The sequence below is a fragment of the Peromyscus maniculatus genome, chromosome 5, assembly GCF_049852395.1.
Source record: "Peromyscus maniculatus bairdii isolate BWxNUB_F1_BW_parent chromosome 5, HU_Pman_BW_mat_3.1, whole genome shotgun sequence".
Taxonomy (NCBI): domain Eukaryota; kingdom Metazoa; phylum Chordata; class Mammalia; order Rodentia; family Cricetidae; genus Peromyscus; species Peromyscus maniculatus.
The window spans coordinates 96390273-96410468 of NC_134856.1; the positions used below are offsets into that span (position 1 = coordinate 96390273).

Below are 20196 nucleotides of genomic sequence, written 5' to 3' on the forward strand. Positions count from 1 at the left end.
TGCCTGGCACTGTTGCTACAATTAAGGCTCTAGATGAGATTGTGTGGCTGCAGCCATGCAGATAAAACACAGATACCGTGTGGCTAGAAAGAAGGAAAGAACAGCCTGTGGATTGAATTAAGAGTCCTATAGATAGTAGTATCCCATGAGACATGGCCTGTGACTGTCTGCACTTAAGTTGGGTTTAGCCCAACTTCATGGATGGCTTAGTGGGGGAAGAAACACAGAGATGTGGGAGGAATCAGTTTGTAGTTCTCTGTCCAAGAGTCCAGAGCCCACTGAGTCTTCCCAGAAGCCAAGAAGCAGATATCCTTACTAAAGTACATGCAATGTGCCCTCAGGCACCCCTAGACTGATCACTAAATTCATTTAAAGTCTCGCCACAGGGCCTCAGTGTAGGCTGGAAAATAGCTAAGAGTCACCAATAGGCCAAAGCCCGTCAGCAAAGGATGCAAATAAGCCCTACCTATCTTGTGTGGAAACTGCCACAGGTTCTCTCTCTCTCTCTCTCTCTCTCTCTCTCTCTCTCTCTCTCTCTCTCTCTCTCTCTCTCACACACACACACACACACACACACACACACACACGCTGCAGGGGTGGGAAAGGGCACTTCGAGAGGCCTTAGAACAATGGAACATACGCTCTAGTGGTGGGAATAGGATTCTTCCCTATTAGTTTTTGGCCAAGGAGACCTATAACCCCCTAAACAGTGTAGGCCGTTGCCACTGTTGTTGACTGCCCACCAAAACTGGATGGTAAGGCCAAACTGCTGAAGACGCCACCAGCTTTGCAGAATGTAGAAAAACCAAGCCGGGACTGAGTTGGAAGCCTTCTCCCTTCCGACTAGTTTTCATAGTGCCTTTCAGATTGCCTGGTTAATATTTCCTTGTATGCCCATAGATTACAGGGGTTGTCAGCTTTGGTCAGAGAAACTGTTTACAGTGGGCAGTGATGACTGTAGAGACTTGTAACTGGCCCAAGTGCTGAGAATAAGTGACTTTTGAACGCCCGGGCTAAATGAGACACACTGTGCATAAGTCTCAGGGAACATTGCGGAAGGGAAGGGAAATAACGTAGGAACTGGAGGAGAGGGTGGGGTGTTGTGGGGTGTTCTCCAGGCCTGTCATGTCTGATGTCCTTTTGAACTCTAAGCCATTGTGATTATCCTCAGGAGACTTGCACAAGACTGGGCCCATTAACTTTCTGTCACGGGTAGGAGAGGCACACAAGGCATCTCCCTCCCAAGATTTTATAGGTAGCCAATGGTTGCTAGGAGAAAGTGGTTCCCAAGCCACCTCTTCCTTGAGGATTTATAGGAAGCCTCAGCCTCCCTAAAGGTTTGTTGACACTCAACAGTACCTTGGAGGAGGGTCTCACAAGGTCCTACCCCTACCAGAGAACTTACACAGTTAATGGTTGCTCTGAGGAAAGGCTCCCAAGGTCATGCCCCTTCCTAATGACACTTAAGAGTCTCCGGAGGAGAAATTTTTTCCCTTCAGTGGTGCCCATGCTTCTGGAAGCAACCCGAATTAAACACGTTGGTTCACCAAGCTACACTGGAATGAAATCATTTGTCTCTGTCTCTGAGGTCCTGTCTGAGGTGAGATGTTTGTTCTTGTCTCCTCAGGAAAGTTTTTAAGAAGCCCCATCTGTTCTCCTTAAATTCCCCTATAAATTTCTACTACTAGGAATAAATAAGGTAACTCTCATTCCTTAATTTTAGTTTTTTGTTCTAAAATGCTATATTTCAACTTTTCCTGTCCTTAAATGAACTTAACACATCAGTCCCAAGATCGGCTGCTCATTTTACATAGCAGAGTGTCTGTCCCTTCTTTGCGGCAGGCCCGTATTGAGAATAGAGCTGAGGATATGAGGTCACATAGTCCAGCTGTTCCTCCCGCATGGACCTTGCCGGCTGGTGAGGAACCACTGTAAATGCAGCAGGTAGCACTCAGCCTATGTGTAAGTTGCAATCCGTGGTAAGTGCTGGGGAGGTGGAACTGAGGTGCTCTGAGAATAGCAGGAAGAGTTTGTTTTAGGTAGGGGTGATTTAGAAAGCCTCCTACCACTGAGCTACATTCCCAGCCCTTGTTTTGTAAGATAGGGTTTCTGTGTCCCCCAGGCTAGCCTGAAACGTCCCGTCCTCTGAGTTTTGGGATCACATGCACGCACCACTGTGCCCAGGTAGACAGCCTCTCTAATGACTAAAAGTGCTGTTGCTACCTAATGGATGAATAGAAATCTAAGTGAAGATAGGCACCAAAGTGTTGTGGATGGTACACATTCCAAGACCTTGGCGGGAATGCCAGGAGCGGGTCCAGGCCGGGGATGTGGGAAGGAGCATATCCATATCCCAGCCTTCGCAGTGGGGAAGGCTGGGGAGTGGCAGGTGCCTGCAGCAACAGAAGGCACAGGGCAGGAACCACTGCTCCTCTGCATGCATCTGTGCTGCTTCCCAGCTCTCCAGTCTGCTTTAGTGTTTTTCTGTCCCAGGGAAGTCAGCAGCAGCGCTTTATGAGCGTGAGCCTGCCAAACCCCTGTCCTCCCTCTGCCTGCCTGGATATCTAAGGAGGCAGAAAGGAGAGGCCCTTTGGAGCTCTTTCCTGGCTATCTCGTTCCCACTATTTTGGATAACTTGCTAATGCCCCAAATTGACAAAGAAGAGCTAAGGTGTTGGGAAAGGTAAGGAGAGACAAAAGAAACACCATCATTTTACTTCCTGTTGTGTTTTCTTTCTCAGGACCCCCCTTCATTGCTGATTATCCTTTAGTTGGTCCCCACGTAGGTGACAAAATGTTTCAATTTGTTCCCAAATGTGTCTCATATTTTGGATAGCTTTACCATTTGTGTGTGTGTGTGTGTGTGTGTGTGTGTGTGTGTGTGTGTGTGTGTGTGTATGTGTGTGTGTATGTGTGTGCGCGCGCGCACAAACTCCTCTAATCAGGACAACACTTTATGCATTATGAAACCAAGACACTTCAAAAGCCAGCAGGCAGCTCTGGTTGCTAAACTGAAATACACACACTCAAAATGCACTGTGGGAGACAAGACACGGACCAAAAGGCACATCCTGCTCCTGCTGCTGCTGCTGCTGCTGCTGCTGCTGCTGCTGCTGCTGCTGCTGCTGCTGCTGCTGGAGGGAAATCCCATAGCAGGATGTGTCCTCTGAAGGCAGGCTGGCACCAGCTTCCTTCTGCAGCCCTGAGAGCTTCTCCTCTCATGAGCAGGGCTGATGAGAGGTAAGATTTTAAAAGACGATCTGTGGTAAGTTTGGTGCATCCTCACTGTGAAATAAGCTGGTCTCACCCCAGCTTCTGTCAGTTGACTACAAGAAGCATTCTTTTCATTCTCGAATTTTGATCTTGTTCAAACTGTTCTTAAAATCCAATTAGTTTTTTAGAATAGTGTTTTCTGAGGTCTTAGTAAAATCTACACTACAGTTTTCATAGTGGTTGAATAACTTAGTTTCTTCTCCTGTTGCTGTGATTTAAAAAAAAAAAAAACAAACCACAGACTAAAGCCACTTGTTAAATAGGGTTGAGAATGGCAGAATTGAACACATATATTCTCTCAGAGGTTAGCACAGCTACGTTGAGAGCTCCTGAAAAATCCGTATGTAGATCTCCTTTTGAGAGTAAAAGGTCAGTTGCTGCCTGCTGTGCCAGAAGCAACTGGTCTCTTTGAGTCTGCTACGCTATACCCTGTGCATTCAACACTGCACAATCAGTACTGTGCTGTTTCTAACTTTCCTTGATTGTGCTATACTTAGGATGTTTCATGTCTCGCAGAGGCCGGTGTGTTGCAGGTTTAGACCCCAGAACAGTTCTACTGGAAGGGGGTGAGATCTTTCTGTAGGTGGTGGCCCAAAGGAATACAACTTCCCCCCTCCAGAGCCCTAGAGGTGAACATTGGTCTATATGTGCATGAGACATAAAAGAGCCTGGGAGAGACTGAGGTGTCCCAGTGGCCGTCCAGTCTACCAGAGTTTATCTGTTGATATCCCTTACAACTGAACAGTTGGCACCAAAATCGTTAGAATTCTCATAAAAGAAAACCTAAGCTCAACTTTGATGAAGCCAGTTTGGGGAAAGAGTGTACCACTGAACCAGGGGTAGCAGGAGAGATGATGGATCTGAGAGTGAATTAGTGAACACAATTTTGTGCTGCTTGAATTTTCAGCTGCAGTATATCTGGGTCTTTCTCACTCAGTCTCTGTGATGTGAACATTACTGGCTAAATCACTGCGTAGTAGTTTAATTCTGAGACCTAAAGGGACTCCTGAGAGCTATGAAGACAATCGGTGTGATTTTCTGCCCCAGTGGGCCTTTCTGACCTCTAGGGGCAGCTCCACTCCGCCAAGGTGCACCTTTGTCCAGGATAAAGTGGGAGATGTGAGCTAAATCTGCGAAAATCTGAGGTGCCCTGTCCAGCATCACTTACAGCAGGGATGGTTGCTGAAGGTGCACAGGAGAAGATTTTCAAGAAATCTCCCTGTCAGTGGTGTTTATAGACAGAAGTAACACGACCTCCTTCTCTACGCATCTTAGCAACTCTGCCCGACATGATTTCCGGGCTTCTGTCTTTAGAGGGCTTTGTGTCATTTTATGAGAGTTGGAAAACAGACGTGGCTGAAGCTGCTTTCCCCTCAAGGAAGGAGTATACGGTAATTCATCGGTTTACAGTAAGAATCACAAGACACAGTTCCATTAGGGCGAGGCCTGGCCAGCCACGACCGCCTCACTGCTGGGAGTCGCCAGGATTCCCCGCGGCTGCAGCGCCCTGCTGTCCACTTGCACTCCAGTGGCTGGCTGCGAGGCAGCTGCTCTGCCCAGCCCGGCCGCGTGGCGGTCTTGCCAACGTTGCTTAGCGACGTCGGCTGAAGGACCGTGCGCATTTCCAGATGTTCAGCTCCTGCGCTGGCAGCACCCACCTTCCTCGGCACCCTAAGTGTCCCCAGGTGAAGTACCCTGAGCTGGCTGTCCTCACTTTGCACTTGGGGGTGGGGAGGTCTGCCCCGGAGCCCTGAGCCCTCCAGGATGCGCGCGCCCCGGGAGGGCGGGTCTGGGTGAAGTGAGGGGCTAGGGGCGTGCAGAGCCCGGCGCGGGAGCCCCAGTGACGCACCAGTGACGTCGGCGGCGGCGGGCGGGATTTCCCGGCCCCTCCCGGTGCGGGAGGAGACCTGCTGCGGAGTGGGTGCGCGGGAGTGGGTGCGGCCAGCGTGGCGCAGCAGACTAGGGTTGGGGGTCACCGCCTTGCACCCCGTGGGCCCGCTGCGCAGACCCCGAGCCCCGCACGCGGGTGGCTTTGCTGTGGCTTGGGCTCGGCGCCGCGCCCCCTTCCTCCCCAGACGCGCACAGTCTTCTGTGGCCCGGGACCCCGCGGACGGCCGCGCGGGGCGCGTTTGCACCGAGCCTGGGGCGCGCGATGCCACTTGGTCTGACCGCCCCCCTCGAGTGCCGCGCCGGGGACCCAGCCCGCGTCTGAGCGGCACCGGCTGCGCGCCGGCTGCGGTAAGTGGCGCCCGAGCCCCCTGGAGGGCGCGGCGCCTCGTCGGGGAACCCCAGCCCAGGCCCCTCCAGCTCTAGGAGAGCCGAGCCGAAATCAAAAGTCTCGGAACTGGAGAGACATTCTGGCTCCTGGGTCTTCTTCCCTGGAGATGCCCGAGGCACGGGACACAAAAGACCTGTGGTTCCATGTGGCAGGGGCCGCTTGATACACCACCGCGGGGCGCCTCCTTCCTGTGCACAGACAGTCCGGGCCTCGGGGGACACAGCCGAATCCCCAGGGGTCGCAGCGGGTCGAGACGCCTAGGGGACCCTCCTGCATGCGCGAGGCTTAGAGTAATTGCTGTCCTCTGGACAAGGGGCGTCCCCAGTGCAGAGGACCATAGGGATGGGTGGCGTGACCACTGATAGATTTTGTTTGGAGCAGTATTTTTGGCGGGGGTTCACAGAAGCCCTCTGCTTTCCTGACGCATGGATACCTGCCTTGGGTAGAGGGGGAGCGCCTGGTGACTCGGAGGAGTTTGTGCCCTCCCTCCTGATGGCGACTGTCCCCAAAGCTGGTGCTGAAACGCGCTGCTGAGCTCGCGGGGCATAGCCTTGGGAGAGCGAGCTTTGCTTTAATTTTTAGTCGCCTGGGAAATAATGAGGCGAGATGCCAGTTATGGCTGCAAAAGGCGCCTTCATTTAATCGAATCTGCTTCTTGTCGTGTATTTTGATCTAAGATGTGAGGATACCTTCAAATGTGGAAAGTTTGATCGGGTGATAGATAAATCCTGTCCTCGGGTCTCAGGGCTCCCGGGTCTGTAAAAGGCTGGCAGCACTCTGGCTGGCATCTCAATCAGAACAAGCCTGCGAGGCTGTGCCGGGCTTCCAGTGAAAAAGCGTCACTCCTGCCTCCGGAGTGAGGCGTGATGGCCCCCACGGCTGCAGCAAGGCACCTGGGCTGGGTGCAGGCTAGCTAGTTCTTCATCACTGGAGCACCCCCCCCACCCCCCCACCCCCCGCGCGCCGCCCTTTTCCTCATGTTGGCTTGCAAGGAGGAAGGCAGCTACTTCCTCACCTAGGAGAGACCACTGTCGGAGGCACCTGGCGCTTTCAGTCCTGAGAAACAGCAGGCTGAACTTGGGGTTGATGGATTTCTCAGGCCTGCTGAGAGGTGGTACTGGTAATGTGGGGCCTACTGGGGTGCATTGCCAACCAAGGGACTCTCGATCTGAGAGAACTGTGACCATGCAACCGTCAGGCTCCAATCCTTACCCCTGTAATGAAGTCTAGAGAGGAAGCCGTGGAGGGACCCGGGGGCAGGAAACTGCACAGGGATGGAAGGGCCATCCCCACCAGTTCATGCCTATTTGACCAGCCGCCTTCACCTTTTTCCTTCTGTAAGAAGGGAGCTTTCCTCTGTTCGTTGCAGAGTGTTTAAAGAATGGCCGCCCCCAGAGCTCCCAAATCTCAAATGCTCTTCAGAGTTGTGGAACACCAGATGGGCACAGGGCCCTTGCCTTTGTCCCATCCCGGGATCCCTGGACACTGGGGCTGAGAGTGCCTGTGTGCTTCCGCCCACCCCCAGCACACTCACACAGAGCACACCCAGCTCCTGCAGGGAAGGCGGCCAATGGTTGGCCAAGGTCTGGGTCTACTCACGGCCACACCCCACCGACACCTTTCTTACTTTGTCTCACTTCATTCGGTTTGACAAGCAGGGCGTGTTCAGAGTGCGTATTAGATATTTCTGTGTGTTGGGGGGGCGGGTTTGAAGCAATGTCTGATTTTTTTTTTAAATCTACATTCTGCAATCCAATCTTGCTGGTTTCCTTTTTTTTTCCTTTGCAACATTTTTATTTTCTTTAGACATATTCTACCACTGAGACCTTTAGTATTCAGGTCACAGTTATTCGCTCAGTTTTCTTAAACCAAAAGCTGAAATTTCTTGAATTCTACAAAGACATCAAAACCGGATAGTGAAGAGATTTTCCCCGAAAGTAAGAAAAACCACACATGTCAGAGTAGGGAGATGGGAGAAAAGCAGAGGACCCTGCTACTAGAAGGCTTTAAGTGGCTGCCTAAAAACTAAGAAGAAGCCAAAGCTTTTCAAGAATCCAGAGGGGGAAACAAACGAAACTTCCACACAGGGAACAAGACAGGCAGGAAAAGCTGCTGCAAGATTCATGTAGAGAAATCGGGACACTTGTAAAGAGAGGGCTGCGCTGAGCCGTGGAGCGGCTGGGGCGGCAGCTGCTGCGGTCTCTGGCAGATGGGACTGTGTGGAAGCAGTGCTGCTTGAGTCCACCAGGAGTGAGGACACATGAGGAGTAATGGAGACACTGTACATGATGGGCCTGGAGGTCTTGGGGTGTCTACAGGCAGATCTACAAAGGCTGAGCCTGTCAGAGGCAGATAGGGCAGCAGGAGCCCAGGTGAGCAGGCCCAAGGCTGGGGGGGGGGGGGGCGGGCAGCGCTTGCTGGGTACGTGATGAGAATGGCCTCAGATGATCCTCAAGGGACAAAATTGCAGGCTTGAGGTTTGCAAAGCATCGTAGTTGACAAGTGTCCTGGCAGTGCCCTTGGTGGGTGGTGGGGACTTCAACAAAGGAGTGTAAAGATAATAAGTGAAATCTACTGAGCCACTTGGAAGAGAAGAGTGAGGGACTGAGGTTGGATGTGGCTCCTCCCAAAGGCGACGACATGTCCTTCTTTCTCCTCAGAATTCTCTCTGAGGGGCTGGGTCAGCTCTCGCTTTGGAAATGAACATTGAAGAGGTTCCTAGAGAAAGGGGAAAAGCTTTCGTTGTCGCTTTGAGTGAGGTGCTGCTTCTCCCCAGCACAGGGGCATACAGTGCTCATGAGCTGTTAGCTGTCCCTGACTGCTCTTATGGCCCTCTCCTTCCCTCTGGGTCCTGCTGGTGCTGGGTCCGAGGCACAGCTTCAAGGCCTTTTCTTCACCCCCTCCAAGCTGTCCAAATAGAAGAATCAGGCTTAGAGATCAGGAGGGGATGATGGACCCCCCCAAAGGAAGGACCCACACTGTCACAAAGGTTGACAGTGGTCCAGCTGTTACCAGAAGCTCTTGGGAAGGTGGGGACAGACTCCACAGAGGGGTGATTATGCTCTGTGTGGGGTCGGTCTTTACAAGGGTCAGGTTCTGGGAGGCAGGGCACAATGTGGGCACAGGCTTGGCCGGCCCCTTTATAGTAGCACAGCATGGACCATTCTGCGTGGGGCCACATGCCCCCAAAGTGACTGTCACACCCCTAAGCAAGAGTTGTGCACGTCTTCTCCCCACTACTTTTGGAGGCCTCTAGTAGCCCAGGGCGCTCACACACTGTCATCTGAGGCTTGCGTATCTCTTAGCTTTGTGGACAGTTGGGCATGCCTAGTGTTTGTGTCCACTCTAGGGTCTCTCCAGCCCAGCTGAGAAGTCATTTGGACTGCCTCGGCCGGTCGGCAGGTCATTTGTGAGTGAAAACTTCCAGCAGGCCCTTGCTGTGGCCCATCGCCTGTGGCACGCTAAAAGGAAGTGAGTTGATGGCGTTCGGTTCTGTTCAGCTCTCTTGGGGAAGTTCTCCCCTCCATGTACCCAGCTAACTCGCCTCCTCTCAGCCCTTGGGTGCTTAGCCACCACCGCTCCACCCCTAGTCGTCTGTCCAGAAGGGGCATCCTGCTGCCCAGCAAATAGAGCCACGTTCTGCAGGCATGTTTGGTGTCATCTGAGGGCAAGAATGTTCTTTCGGTAGAGTGACAGGCTCTCTGACCTGCCAGGGCAGGGGTGGAGGGGAGTGTGGCCAAACAAGGTGATGGTGAGCTGTGGGTAGAGGATCCCAGTCCCTTAACTGACCTCCAGAGAAGAAACAAGGAAAGATAATGTCCTCTGAAGTTTCAGGGGCAGGGGAAGGTGGAGATTTAGGAATAGGACTCAGTCAGTGTCACATACTTTCTCTTCAGTTGAATTTTACCTGAAGGGGAGATGCTGGCATCTTCTGGAGCCCACCTCCCACCATGGCCTCCCCAGCAGCAGTTCAGCATGTCGCTCCTTGCCTCTCTTCCTGCCTTGTGTCTTTTGTGTCTCTTCAGGCCAGTCCCTTCCGCACACATTCAATGCACACCCCAGGAAGCATGCCCAGTCTCCACTCTGCCATCCCAGGTTCCTAGGGTGTGCCTTTCTCCTTCCCTGGGGGGGGGGGGTACACGTGTGGTTGCTGTGTGATGCTCTTAGGTCTGGCTCCCCCCCTCCCTCCTTAGTCCCTCATTCTGTACATCTCAGTTGGGTTTTCTCACTGTACGTTCTCAGCCGGAGATGCTAGAGCAGCAGGGAACAGGATGTGGGCAGTAGAGGGAAGCACAGAGCTCCTGCCCTCTGGATGTGCGTTTCAGAGGGGGATTATTCTCAAACAGTGGGGTGAAGATCTCTCAAAGGAATGGATTCAGCAGAGAAAACACAGCTACTTCAAGCAGAAGTGTATTTCATCAAATCAAAATAATAGTACACTCTGGAGAAATAGAACAGGCTAACCCCGGTGGGTCTACCCACTGGGTCCTGTGTTGTAGACCTTTAAAGAGGTTTGTGTGCATATGATATGCACACTCCCAAACCATGGCGGGGTGACGGTTTTATAGGCTATTTCTTCCTATGATCTTCTTGAAAAGCCCGTAAGGGGAGTCAAGGATGTGAGGGTGATCTGGCTGTGGCATCGGTCACTACATTAATCAGCGGTGTTGATTTGGCTGATCTGCTTGGCTAGGTGGGTGTCCTCTACCTCCCTCATGGCTCTACATCCATCCCTCCTGAATCTACACACTTAGTAGGCGGAGAGGACAGCCTTCTGCAGTGTGGGAGGATGACCTCCCGCCATAGAGGAGGACGGTCCTGGTGAAAGGTAGCTGCACCCCCCTGACAGAGCCTCCAAACAAGCTCTCAAAGGGTGTCAAAACCACTGTGCAAATGACAGTATAATGAAGCCAAGGTCTCTGGAAAATACAAACCCTTAGTGTAGTTGGTATACATGCGGGGATTGGGAAAATGCCCTGGTGTCTTAGTTTCTGCTGCACAGGGAAGAACACCTTCAACCTCCGGATGTCTAACCATGGACAGGCGTTCTAACCATCGGGGACACAGCGGCAGATGTCACTGGTTTCCTCACACCCCACTCCCCGTCAGCCTAGTCTCCTCATCACCAATAAGAAGCAAGAGACTCAAGAGTCAGGGCTGGGGAGATGACTCAGCAGTTAAGAGCACCGGCTGCTCTTCCAGAGGACTCGGGTTTAAGTCCCAGCACCCACGTGGCAGCTCACAACTGTCTGTAACTCCAGTTCCAGGTGATTTCCACAGACACACCAGCAGGCAAAACACCAAAGCACATAAAATAAAAATAATCACTTTTTTAAAAAAAACCTCAAAAGTCATTTCAACAATAAATGAGCTTCTTGAGATAGAATAGGTGCATGCAGGAAAAATGAGACAAGGAATAGGTTGCCAGAGAGGGCGTGACAGGCTGGAGAAAGAGACAACGGTTCTGTGGTACATATCACATGGGAGATAGCTCTCTCTTATTTTGAAATAAACCTCCTCGGGCCTGGGGGATCCATGGACACACCCCTGTGTTGGTTTTCTGTCTCTGTGATAAATGCCTGACAGGAGCATAAGGAAGGGTTGACTTGCTCTGGGTTTCAGAGGTTTTGGTCCATGGATGGCTGTCGCCACAGGCCAGAGGTAGTTACGCTATCAGGGCTCCGTTGCAGCCAATGTTCTTTCATGGGTTCAGTAAGAGCATTCTTAGGGCCAGGGCCATTTGGAGTGTGTCATTTAAGGCCTCTGTCTCATCCTGGTCCTATCCTGTGTCACCTCTCTCTGCCCTCCTGCCCACCATGATGTGAGTAGAGCCTGGGGAAACTGAGCTAAAAGAAACAATCCCTCTCCTTAAGATGTTCTGTCAGGGTCAGGTCACTGAAATGATAAATTAACACATCTTGGTGGAAAGAAGGAAAGCCACCTTCCTGCACTGTCCATCCTCTGAGAAGGTAGAATGTCCCCCTTTCAGAAAGACACTCAACAATGGGGCCCTGGCACAGAGGTCAGATGCTGTCATCCAGGAGGAGATGGAATTTGTCCCTGCTTGTCTCTGGCCCAACCTGGCATTGTCTGCTACTCCTGTACTCAGGGACAGGTCACCATGAGCAGATCTGCATGGTTTCAGATCTGCACTGGGCTGTCAGCCCCTTGAAGACAGCCAGGTCAGCTTGCACATCTCCTTTCCTGGAAAATATCTAGGTCTTTCCCAGACTTGTGTGTTCCATTTATTCTTCCACTACTGCTAAAATATTCTCTCCCATGCATAGCATACTTGAGCAACATGAATGAGTCTTGTCTGCAGAGAAAACCACTGCAGAGAGCTCTTTGTAACATGTGTAACAGGTGAGTCAGCGCTGCGTCGGTGGGCGGCAGGCAGCCGTCGGAGCCACGCTTCCTCGCTCTCTGGAGGCAGCTGTCTCTGAGCAGTCATTTGGTGTGATGCATTCTGTGAATACACAATGAAAACTACACTCGTCGGTCTTTTCTTTCAGGATCAAGCTATTAACTTGATCTCCGATCTCAAAAGGAGGAGGGAGGCGTGTGACAGCATCTGGCAGACCATGAATTTGCCAGTTGATGTCATTGGTTTTGTTCCCACTGGCAGCATTTTGTTTGATTATCATCATCTTGGGGCAAGAGAACGACAAAGCAAATGCAGAAAGATGGAAGCTTGGTTGAGTCACACAAGTAATTGAAAATGGAAATAGATTTTTGTAGCAAGTATGGCTCCTCGTATATTGTCCCATCTGAAAAATACCTTTTCCAAATGTTCAAGCTACATCTCTAGACCCATCAACCTATCAATTCCATTTTTCCAGCACAGTCTACAAGCCATTCTGCAGCCTCAGTGGGCAGTGTGTGTCCCAGGAGGAGTGCATGTAGACTAAATCATGTCTCTACTTTGTCCTACCCATGACATGAATCAGCTTTGGCCAGTGTATCCATGCTGTATATTGTAGCTGGAGGGCTTCTCTCCAGGTTCCCCAAGCCCCGCAGTCCCACAATCCACTTATAAAATAATCACTCAGACGCTTATATCACTTATAAACTGTATGGCCGTGGCAGGCTTCTTGCTAACTGTTCTTTTATCTTAAATTAACCCATTTTTATAAATCTATACCTTGCCACGTGGCTGGTGGCTTCTCAGCGTCTTTACATGCTCTTCTCCTGGTGGTGGCTGCAGTGTCTCTCCCCTCAGCCTTCCGCTTCCCAGAATTCTCCTCTCTCCTTGTCCCACCTACTTCCTGCCTGGCCACTTGCCAACCAGTGTTTTATTTATATATAGAGCAATATCCACAGCACTTCCCCTTTTCTTCTTTTTTTAAAAAGGAAGGTTTTAACTTTAACATGGTAAAATTACATATAACAAGACAATTACCGAGCAAGAATTATAGTTACAATATTAAAGAAGATGTCCTATCTATCTTATATTTGTGAGTTTAAGGTTTTATATCTAACTTATCTTTTATCATAACTGAGGAAATTACAACTATCTAGTTTTCAACCACATCAAAGACCTGAGAAGGAACATAATGGTCCCTGAGAAATGGTAGATGGATGCAAGCAACTTTCGGGAATCTTGCAAGAGTAGACCAAGACAGCTGGCAGCCTGGACAGTCACCTAATGTTTCTCAGCATTGTTGGTGCATTCAAATTGGCTATAGGCCTAGAGTATCTGACAGACCATTTTCAGAAGCAGGATTTCTGAAAGACCATCTTACCCTGTCTTGACAGAGTACAGTGGTCGCTTTCCTTGTGTCCCGCTTGTCCAGAAAGGACAGCATTGCATTTGTACTGTCAGCCATCAAGGCAAGGGCAGTTCTTTGCCCCGTAGGCCATTTTGTGCCAAAAAGACAAACTTCCAAATGGAAATGTCTTAGAAGCCCAACATTCTCTCGGGATCAATTGGTGCAGCCAGGAGCAATTGTGCCTCACGTCAACAGAATTCTAAGTTATTTAAATGCCATATTCTCTAGGTCTATGAAGTGTTTGAAGATTACCTGTCCATCTGACCTATGTATCTGTAAATCTGGATAACCTAACTAACGTAACTATAGAGATGACAGGCATAGGCGACTATAAATCTATAAATCTTATCTACCGAAATAACCTAAGGACTAAGGCTTCACATAAATAAGGTAAACAGTCTATAAGCAAATGTATGGTGAAGGACGATGACTTCAAAATTGTGACAATACACAAGATATTTATAACAGAGGTAGGAATATATAGTACGATATGCAATTTGACAATAATCTTAAATATATATCAATATACCAAATATCCTAACAGAAGTAGAACGTACCATTATGTTCCTTCTCAGGTCTTTGATGGGATTGAAGACTAGCAGTTATAGTTACAACTTAGTATATATAATATCTTAGATAGAACATATTAAGTATTAGATTCAGGTTCTTTAGGATAGGACACCTTTGAATGATCTTTATAACATGCCGTTTACCTATGCTCTATACTTCTCTGGATTTTAGAATGTGTTTCTTGCTTGATATTGTTTGCATTGGTTGTAGTTACATCTTATCTAGGTCATTATCCCTCATTATTTCTGGACAATATTTGATAACCATTCCTTTGTATATAGTCTTGTATTAGTTTAGAACCTTCTTATTTAGACAAAAAGGGGGAGATGTAGTGGGTAGTCATTCCAGCTTGGATCTGGAAGCTCCAACCCCCATTGAGACTCTGGCAACTGTCACGCCTACGAGGCGGGGCGAGGGGAGGTGCTGGAAACCTGAGAGCTGGATGGGCAAGCGCTCGCTCGGGGCGCGCTCTCTGCGCCTGGACCCTGGATGGTGGAGATTGATTGTGCAGAGCTCCAGAGAACACCGCTGGATTGCTAGACGCCTTCCCCAGACCCCCGCGACCTATCCATTCTTTCATTTGTAAGTCATCCACTAAATAAATCTTCCTTTTAACTACGTGGAGTGGCCTTTATAATTTTCCCCAATAGTATATGGTACCTACCTGTTAGTTACTTAGTAGCCATCTCAGTTTGCAAATTGTCACAGTATTTGTGTTCAGGAAAGAACAACCTTTTTCATAGGTAAATATGCGTAGGAAAACCCATAGTGGTTTCAGGCATTCACAGGGATGGGGGGAAGGGCCTTGAAATGTACTCCCTGCAGATGAGGAGGATGACTGGATTTGGACAGAGACAGACTTGGAAGTTAAGTAATAACAGACCATAAGCAATTCAGGTCAGGTCTCCACTGACAGAAGAGAGGTGCAGAGAGAGGACATGAGTAAGATGTGTACAGATGCAAGATGAACTACGTTTGATTGGCTAATGTGGAAAGTCCTTGTTAATGGGGTTAGCTGGTTTCTGATTGGTTAAGCTTAAGTCTCCTCTTACTGTTGATGTTGAGATGAATTTGCTTAGGTGGGAACCCTAGGTGCAGAAGCTGCCAGGGCTGGGGCTGCTGTGGGATGCTTGCTATGTATGCGCAAGGCCTGAGAAGACACAGGGAACCATGAAATGCATGCTGCTAAGTGAGGGAAGTCAGTCGCAGGCAGCGATCCCAGCTACATGACATTTCAGAAAAGAAAACTCTGGAGACAGTAAAACTATCAACAATTGGGGCCAAAAAGATAACTCAGTGGGTAGATGCGCTTGCTGCTGAGCCTGGGGACATGAGTTCTATCCCCAGAACCCATGTGAAGGTGAAAGGAGAGAACCAACTTCACAGTTGTCCTCTGAGTCCCCATGTGCCATGGAACATGCATGCCAAAATGTACACATATCACACACACAGTAATAAACAGATACTTTTGAAGGTTAATAATTGCCAGGGGAAGGGCCAGGTGGATAGATGGTGTACAGAGAACTTCTGAGGCCGAGAGTCTATTCTGTAGGATGCATGGCAGGTGGATGTGTTACACTTTCGTGCAGACAGGCCTACAGAATATTCACTCCAAGAGAGAGCCGTGGCGTAAACTGGTCAGTGTTTGTTGTCTGTCAGAAATGCCCGGCTCTGAGGTGGAATGCTGATTGTGGGGGAGAGTGTGGGTGGGCTCAAGGGCGTATAGGAAGGAACTCTGTGCTTTCTTCTCAATGTTTCTGTGAGTCCAAAACTGCTATAAAACTAAGTGGAGCGTGGTGATGTATTTACATAGTCCCAGTCCTAGGGAGGTGAAGGCAAGAGGACCAATTCAAGGTCAGCCTCAACTACCTAGTGAGTTTGATGCCAGCCTGGGTGACATATTACACACACATACACACACACACACACACACACACACACACACACACACACACAAGAAAGAGGAAGTTGGGGAGGAGGCAGTTGGAGGTGTAGCTCAGTTGGTAGAGTGTTTGCCTAGCATACCCAAAGCCCTGGGTTCAACCCCCGCACTACACAGACCAGACACCGTGGCACATGCCTAGAACAAGGTAGAACGAGGTGGAAACAAGAGGATCAGAAGTTCAAGATCTTCCTTGGCTACATTGTGAGTTTGAGGCCAGACTGAAATCTGTGAGTTTCCTCTCTCTCAAAAGAAAAAAAAAAGTAGGCCTGTGTTTGAAAAGAGCTAGGGAAGATAGCAGGAGAAGTCTGAGAGGGTGAGAGAGAAGAGAATTGTCTCAGGGCAAGGAGAGAGTGCAGGGAGGGAAGGGATGCCATTCGCGGGTCCTCATGTAGGTGACAAGGTCTATATCCAAAGGACATGCTTCCTTAGTCCCTCCTCTAAAACCCAGGAAGACCATCGGGTAATACCACTTCCACAGGCTGGCGACTGCCTGCTCCAACCTGTCCCTCCCACGATAGGTCCTCAGCAGACTCTTGCTTCTCCAGGGATCCTTAGAGGCCGGCTGTCCCCAGGCTGCAGACAGTCGGCCATGTGGTACCGAGAACCGCACCTCAGCAGCAGCATGTTTCTGCCGCTCAGGGCCCTGTTCTCAATGGCACTGTAGGCCAAGGCACACTGCAAGCTGACTGAAGAACCTGCCGAGGTGTGGTGCAGACAGGCAAAGCCGTGCACTGCCTCGGTGCAGAGAGCTTGCTTGAACTTGTGCAGAGATCTCACTTGGAAGCAAGTGAAACAGGAAGTAAATTTATACGATGTAAAGTCCTCAGACTTTGGAACAAAGTCAGCCTATTCAGAAAAATGGATGGATTCTCCATTAATTCGAATGTTAATGGTTTGCCCTAAGAATAGTGATAGGAAATTCATCCTTCTTGAATAATAATACCAGGAGCTGGACTATGACAGCATTGTTCTTTCTTCAATTAAAATTGCATGGAGAACTCAAAACTTATCATTTTCCCCCAAATGTCACTTCCCATTATAAAAATAGCCTTTCTGTGGACATGATGTCATGTGAGACAGAACTTGACATAATCTGAAGTACCAGACTACCTTCCCCGCTCTGCCAGAGCAGAGGCCTGCAGGCTCCTTTGTTTTAACTGTGTCTGGACCCCAAAGACCTAGGGATCTCCACCTCCCTCTCCAGCATCCAGGGAGTCTCTGCAGTTTTATCATTACAATTTTCAAGTGTCTGTTCTGTGTCTTTGCTGTAGACTTGGATATAGAATAGAAACGACCATCTCACCCTTCCTTCTTCAGCTTAGAGAGCCAGGGATGTAGCAACAGGAAGGACATGAGGCCTTCCTCCTTGCCAAGCTGCTGGTTGGTAGGGAGACAGAGAGAGTGAGTGTGTTGTAGCCAGGGGAGGTGGGAGTGATCAGGAAAGATGTCCTGGAGGTCATGAGAGTTGAGTAGGTGTGAATCAGACAAGAATAAAGAGGTGTCAATGGAGGGACTTAGAGTGTCCAGGATGGAGCAAGCTCCCAGCAGCCCCTCCCTCCATAACTGCAACGAAGACTCCAGAAAAGCAGAAAGGGCAATGATCGGAGGGCTCCAGAGAGCACAGGAAGGTATGTGGATGGTGCAAGAGGTGCATCACAAGAGAAGCCACCCAACTAGAGATGAGTCTCCTTCTGTTTTACCCCAGCTTTCATGGCGTTGCCCCAGTTGGCTGGGAGGAGCTGAAGTGTAGGAAGCTGGTGTAGTGCTGGGAGAGAGCCGGCCTTTCTACGTGGAGGACTGGGTGGTCTGTGGTTCTTCCCTTCTCCTCTCACAGCTTTGCTGTTTTAGAACTGGGGTGAGGTGGCAGCCCTTTGGGCTGTAGATTTAAGATAAACTCTGTTTTTCCCTCCAAGGAAATAGGAAAGGATCTCCTATGAAGTAGAATGTGTGGGAGGAATCCTGGAGAGGGGAAGGGGGGGAAAGAGGATCACCACATTCGTTTTATTAACCACAGAATTACAGCCTCATCTCTGCGTGTGTTTAGGACAGGCCCAAAGATCCAAAAGCCGTGAGAACCAAAGTAAGAGTGATACTGCCACTAAAATCTCAGCAGACTTCTAGATGCCATGGAATGGAATTGCAAAGACTATAAAAACTAACCTAATAGAGTACACACTTCTACACATTCTGAGCGCCAGAGAGCATATTACAAAGGAAATTAGAAAATTCTTTGAATTCATATTAATTTGTATGGGGCTCAGCTAAAGCTGTGCTGATAGGTAAAGTTATACCACTCACAGCTTATTTTTGAAAAGAAGAAAGACCTTGAATCATTGACAACCCTTGTCTTCATAAATTAAAAGATAGACAAATAGAAAATTAAACCCAAAGATAGCAGAGAAAGGAAACAATAAACGGGGGGCGGGACACTGAAATTTAGGACACAAAAACAATACTAAAAAAAGAAAAGGAACCAAAGCAAATTCTTTGAAAACGTCTGTAGCATTAACCTTCTAGGCAGACTCAGACAAAGAGGATACACACTTCCAACATCAGGCACAAAAGGGGAGGCATCACTACAGATCCTACAAATGTTAAAAGGAAGGTGTCGGAAAGAACTTGAGTTCAGTCCCTGGAACGTGGTGGGAAGAGAGAACCAACTCCCACAGATTGTCTTCTGATCTCCACTATGACTATGGTATTCATGCACCACCCCTAGTCATTTCTCAGAGAGAGAATTATACATTCATAAATTCAACAGCTTTGATTAAATGTCTGAACCCCATGGAAGACACACTCAAAGCTCATACAAAAAAGAAGTAGAAAAACTGAATAGTCATAATTGTACTAACAAATGTGAATTGGGAGTCAAAGACCTTTTAACAAAGAAAATTCTAACACCACATGTTCTTTTGGGAAAATTTTACCAGACATTTAAGGGGAAAGTTATGCTAATTATATCCAAGCTTCGTGAGATAATTTGAAGATAAGGGCACATAGCTTTGGAAGGCAGGGTTATTTGAATGCCAAAACCTGACAAAATGTTGTATGAAATTGGCAGATCAGTATCCAACATGAGCTGGTCGCACAGCCTTGAAATCCCATCACTCAGGATGTAGAGGCCGGAAACCAGGAGTTCAAGGCTAGCCTCAGCTACATAGTGAGTTTGAGGCCAGCCTGGGCTATATGAAATTCTATTTTCAGTTTCTGAGGTACCAGTCCATGATCAGTTGGCCCTGGTTTGGCAAAGCAAAGCTACTCACCTGGTATCCAGAGAGAAGAGAAAAAATAAGAGGAAGAGACCAGGGCCTCACAGTTCCCTTCAAGAACACAGTTCCACCTTCAGAAAGTGACAGTTGGAGGACAAGCTTTTGACCATGGGCTATTGGAAAATACTTAAGTCCAAAGTACAGTAAACTTGGTGACCACATGGAGTGTATGCATCTTAGATGCAGAAGGCCAGGAATAGGGTATACACAATTGGGGGTCTCCAGTGATCCAGTGTGCCCGAAGCAAATGAGAGGTGGGGAAGGCCAGAGATGGAGATGTAGAAGGAGGGGTGAGGGGCCAGAAGCAGGTAATGCTGCCTGAGAGTCTTGCCTCACTGGCCACCTCTCTCTGCTACCCTCCCTCTGCATCCCTCCCTCTGCTACCCCCCCCCACCCTCTGCAACCCAACTGACAAGCACACAGGAGCAAACCATATACATTGTTTACATTTCTAGAGGTCAGAAGTCCAAAACATGTCTCTAAGAGTTGAAGCTGCCGGGCAGTGGTGGCGCACGCCTTTAATCCCAGCACTTGGGAGGCAGAGCCAGGTGGATCTCTGTGAGTTCAAGGCCAATCTGGTCTACAGAGCGAGATCCAGGACAGGCACCAAAACTACACAGAGAAACCCTGTCTCAAAAAAAGGAAAAAAAAGATTTGAAGCCAAGGTCTAGCAAGGCCAAGTTATCTTGAGGGGCTCTCAGGGAAGTCTTTTACCTTTCTTTTCCCAGATTGTGGGGGCTGAACACTTTCAAACTTGGCCCTGCATCCCCTTCAAGGCCATGGGTGTAGCATTTTCAAGTCTGACTCCGACTCCCACCTAGTCCCGTGTGCCCCCTTTCACTTATGAATACCCTGTGATCACATGAGGCCCAGTGGATGATTCAGGACAACCTGCCTATCTTAAGATCAGCTGGTCAACAGCACTAATCCCATCTGCTACTTTAATCCTCCGAGTCATGTAACACAGCATGTTCACAGAGTCCAGGGATTAGGACATTGGGGGAAAGCCATTATTCTGCGACCATATCCTGGAAACCAGATAAGATAGTACATGTTAGCTATGTTGCCAAGCAACCTACTTATAGTAGAAATG

General features: G+C 49.1%; 1 protein-coding gene across 1 annotated transcript in view; it reads left to right on the forward strand.

The window, feature by feature from the left end:
• Window positions 1-4853: 4853 nt before the first annotated feature.
• The window catches only part of Gng4 (G protein subunit gamma 4), a 47361-nt gene continuing 32018 nt past the window's right edge, over window positions 4854-20196 (forward strand). Inside the window, exon 1 of the mRNA XM_015998722.3 lies at window positions 4854-4957. The gene's annotated coding sequence lies outside the window, so the exon portion shown is untranslated. The remainder of the gene's footprint in view (window positions 4958-20196) is intronic.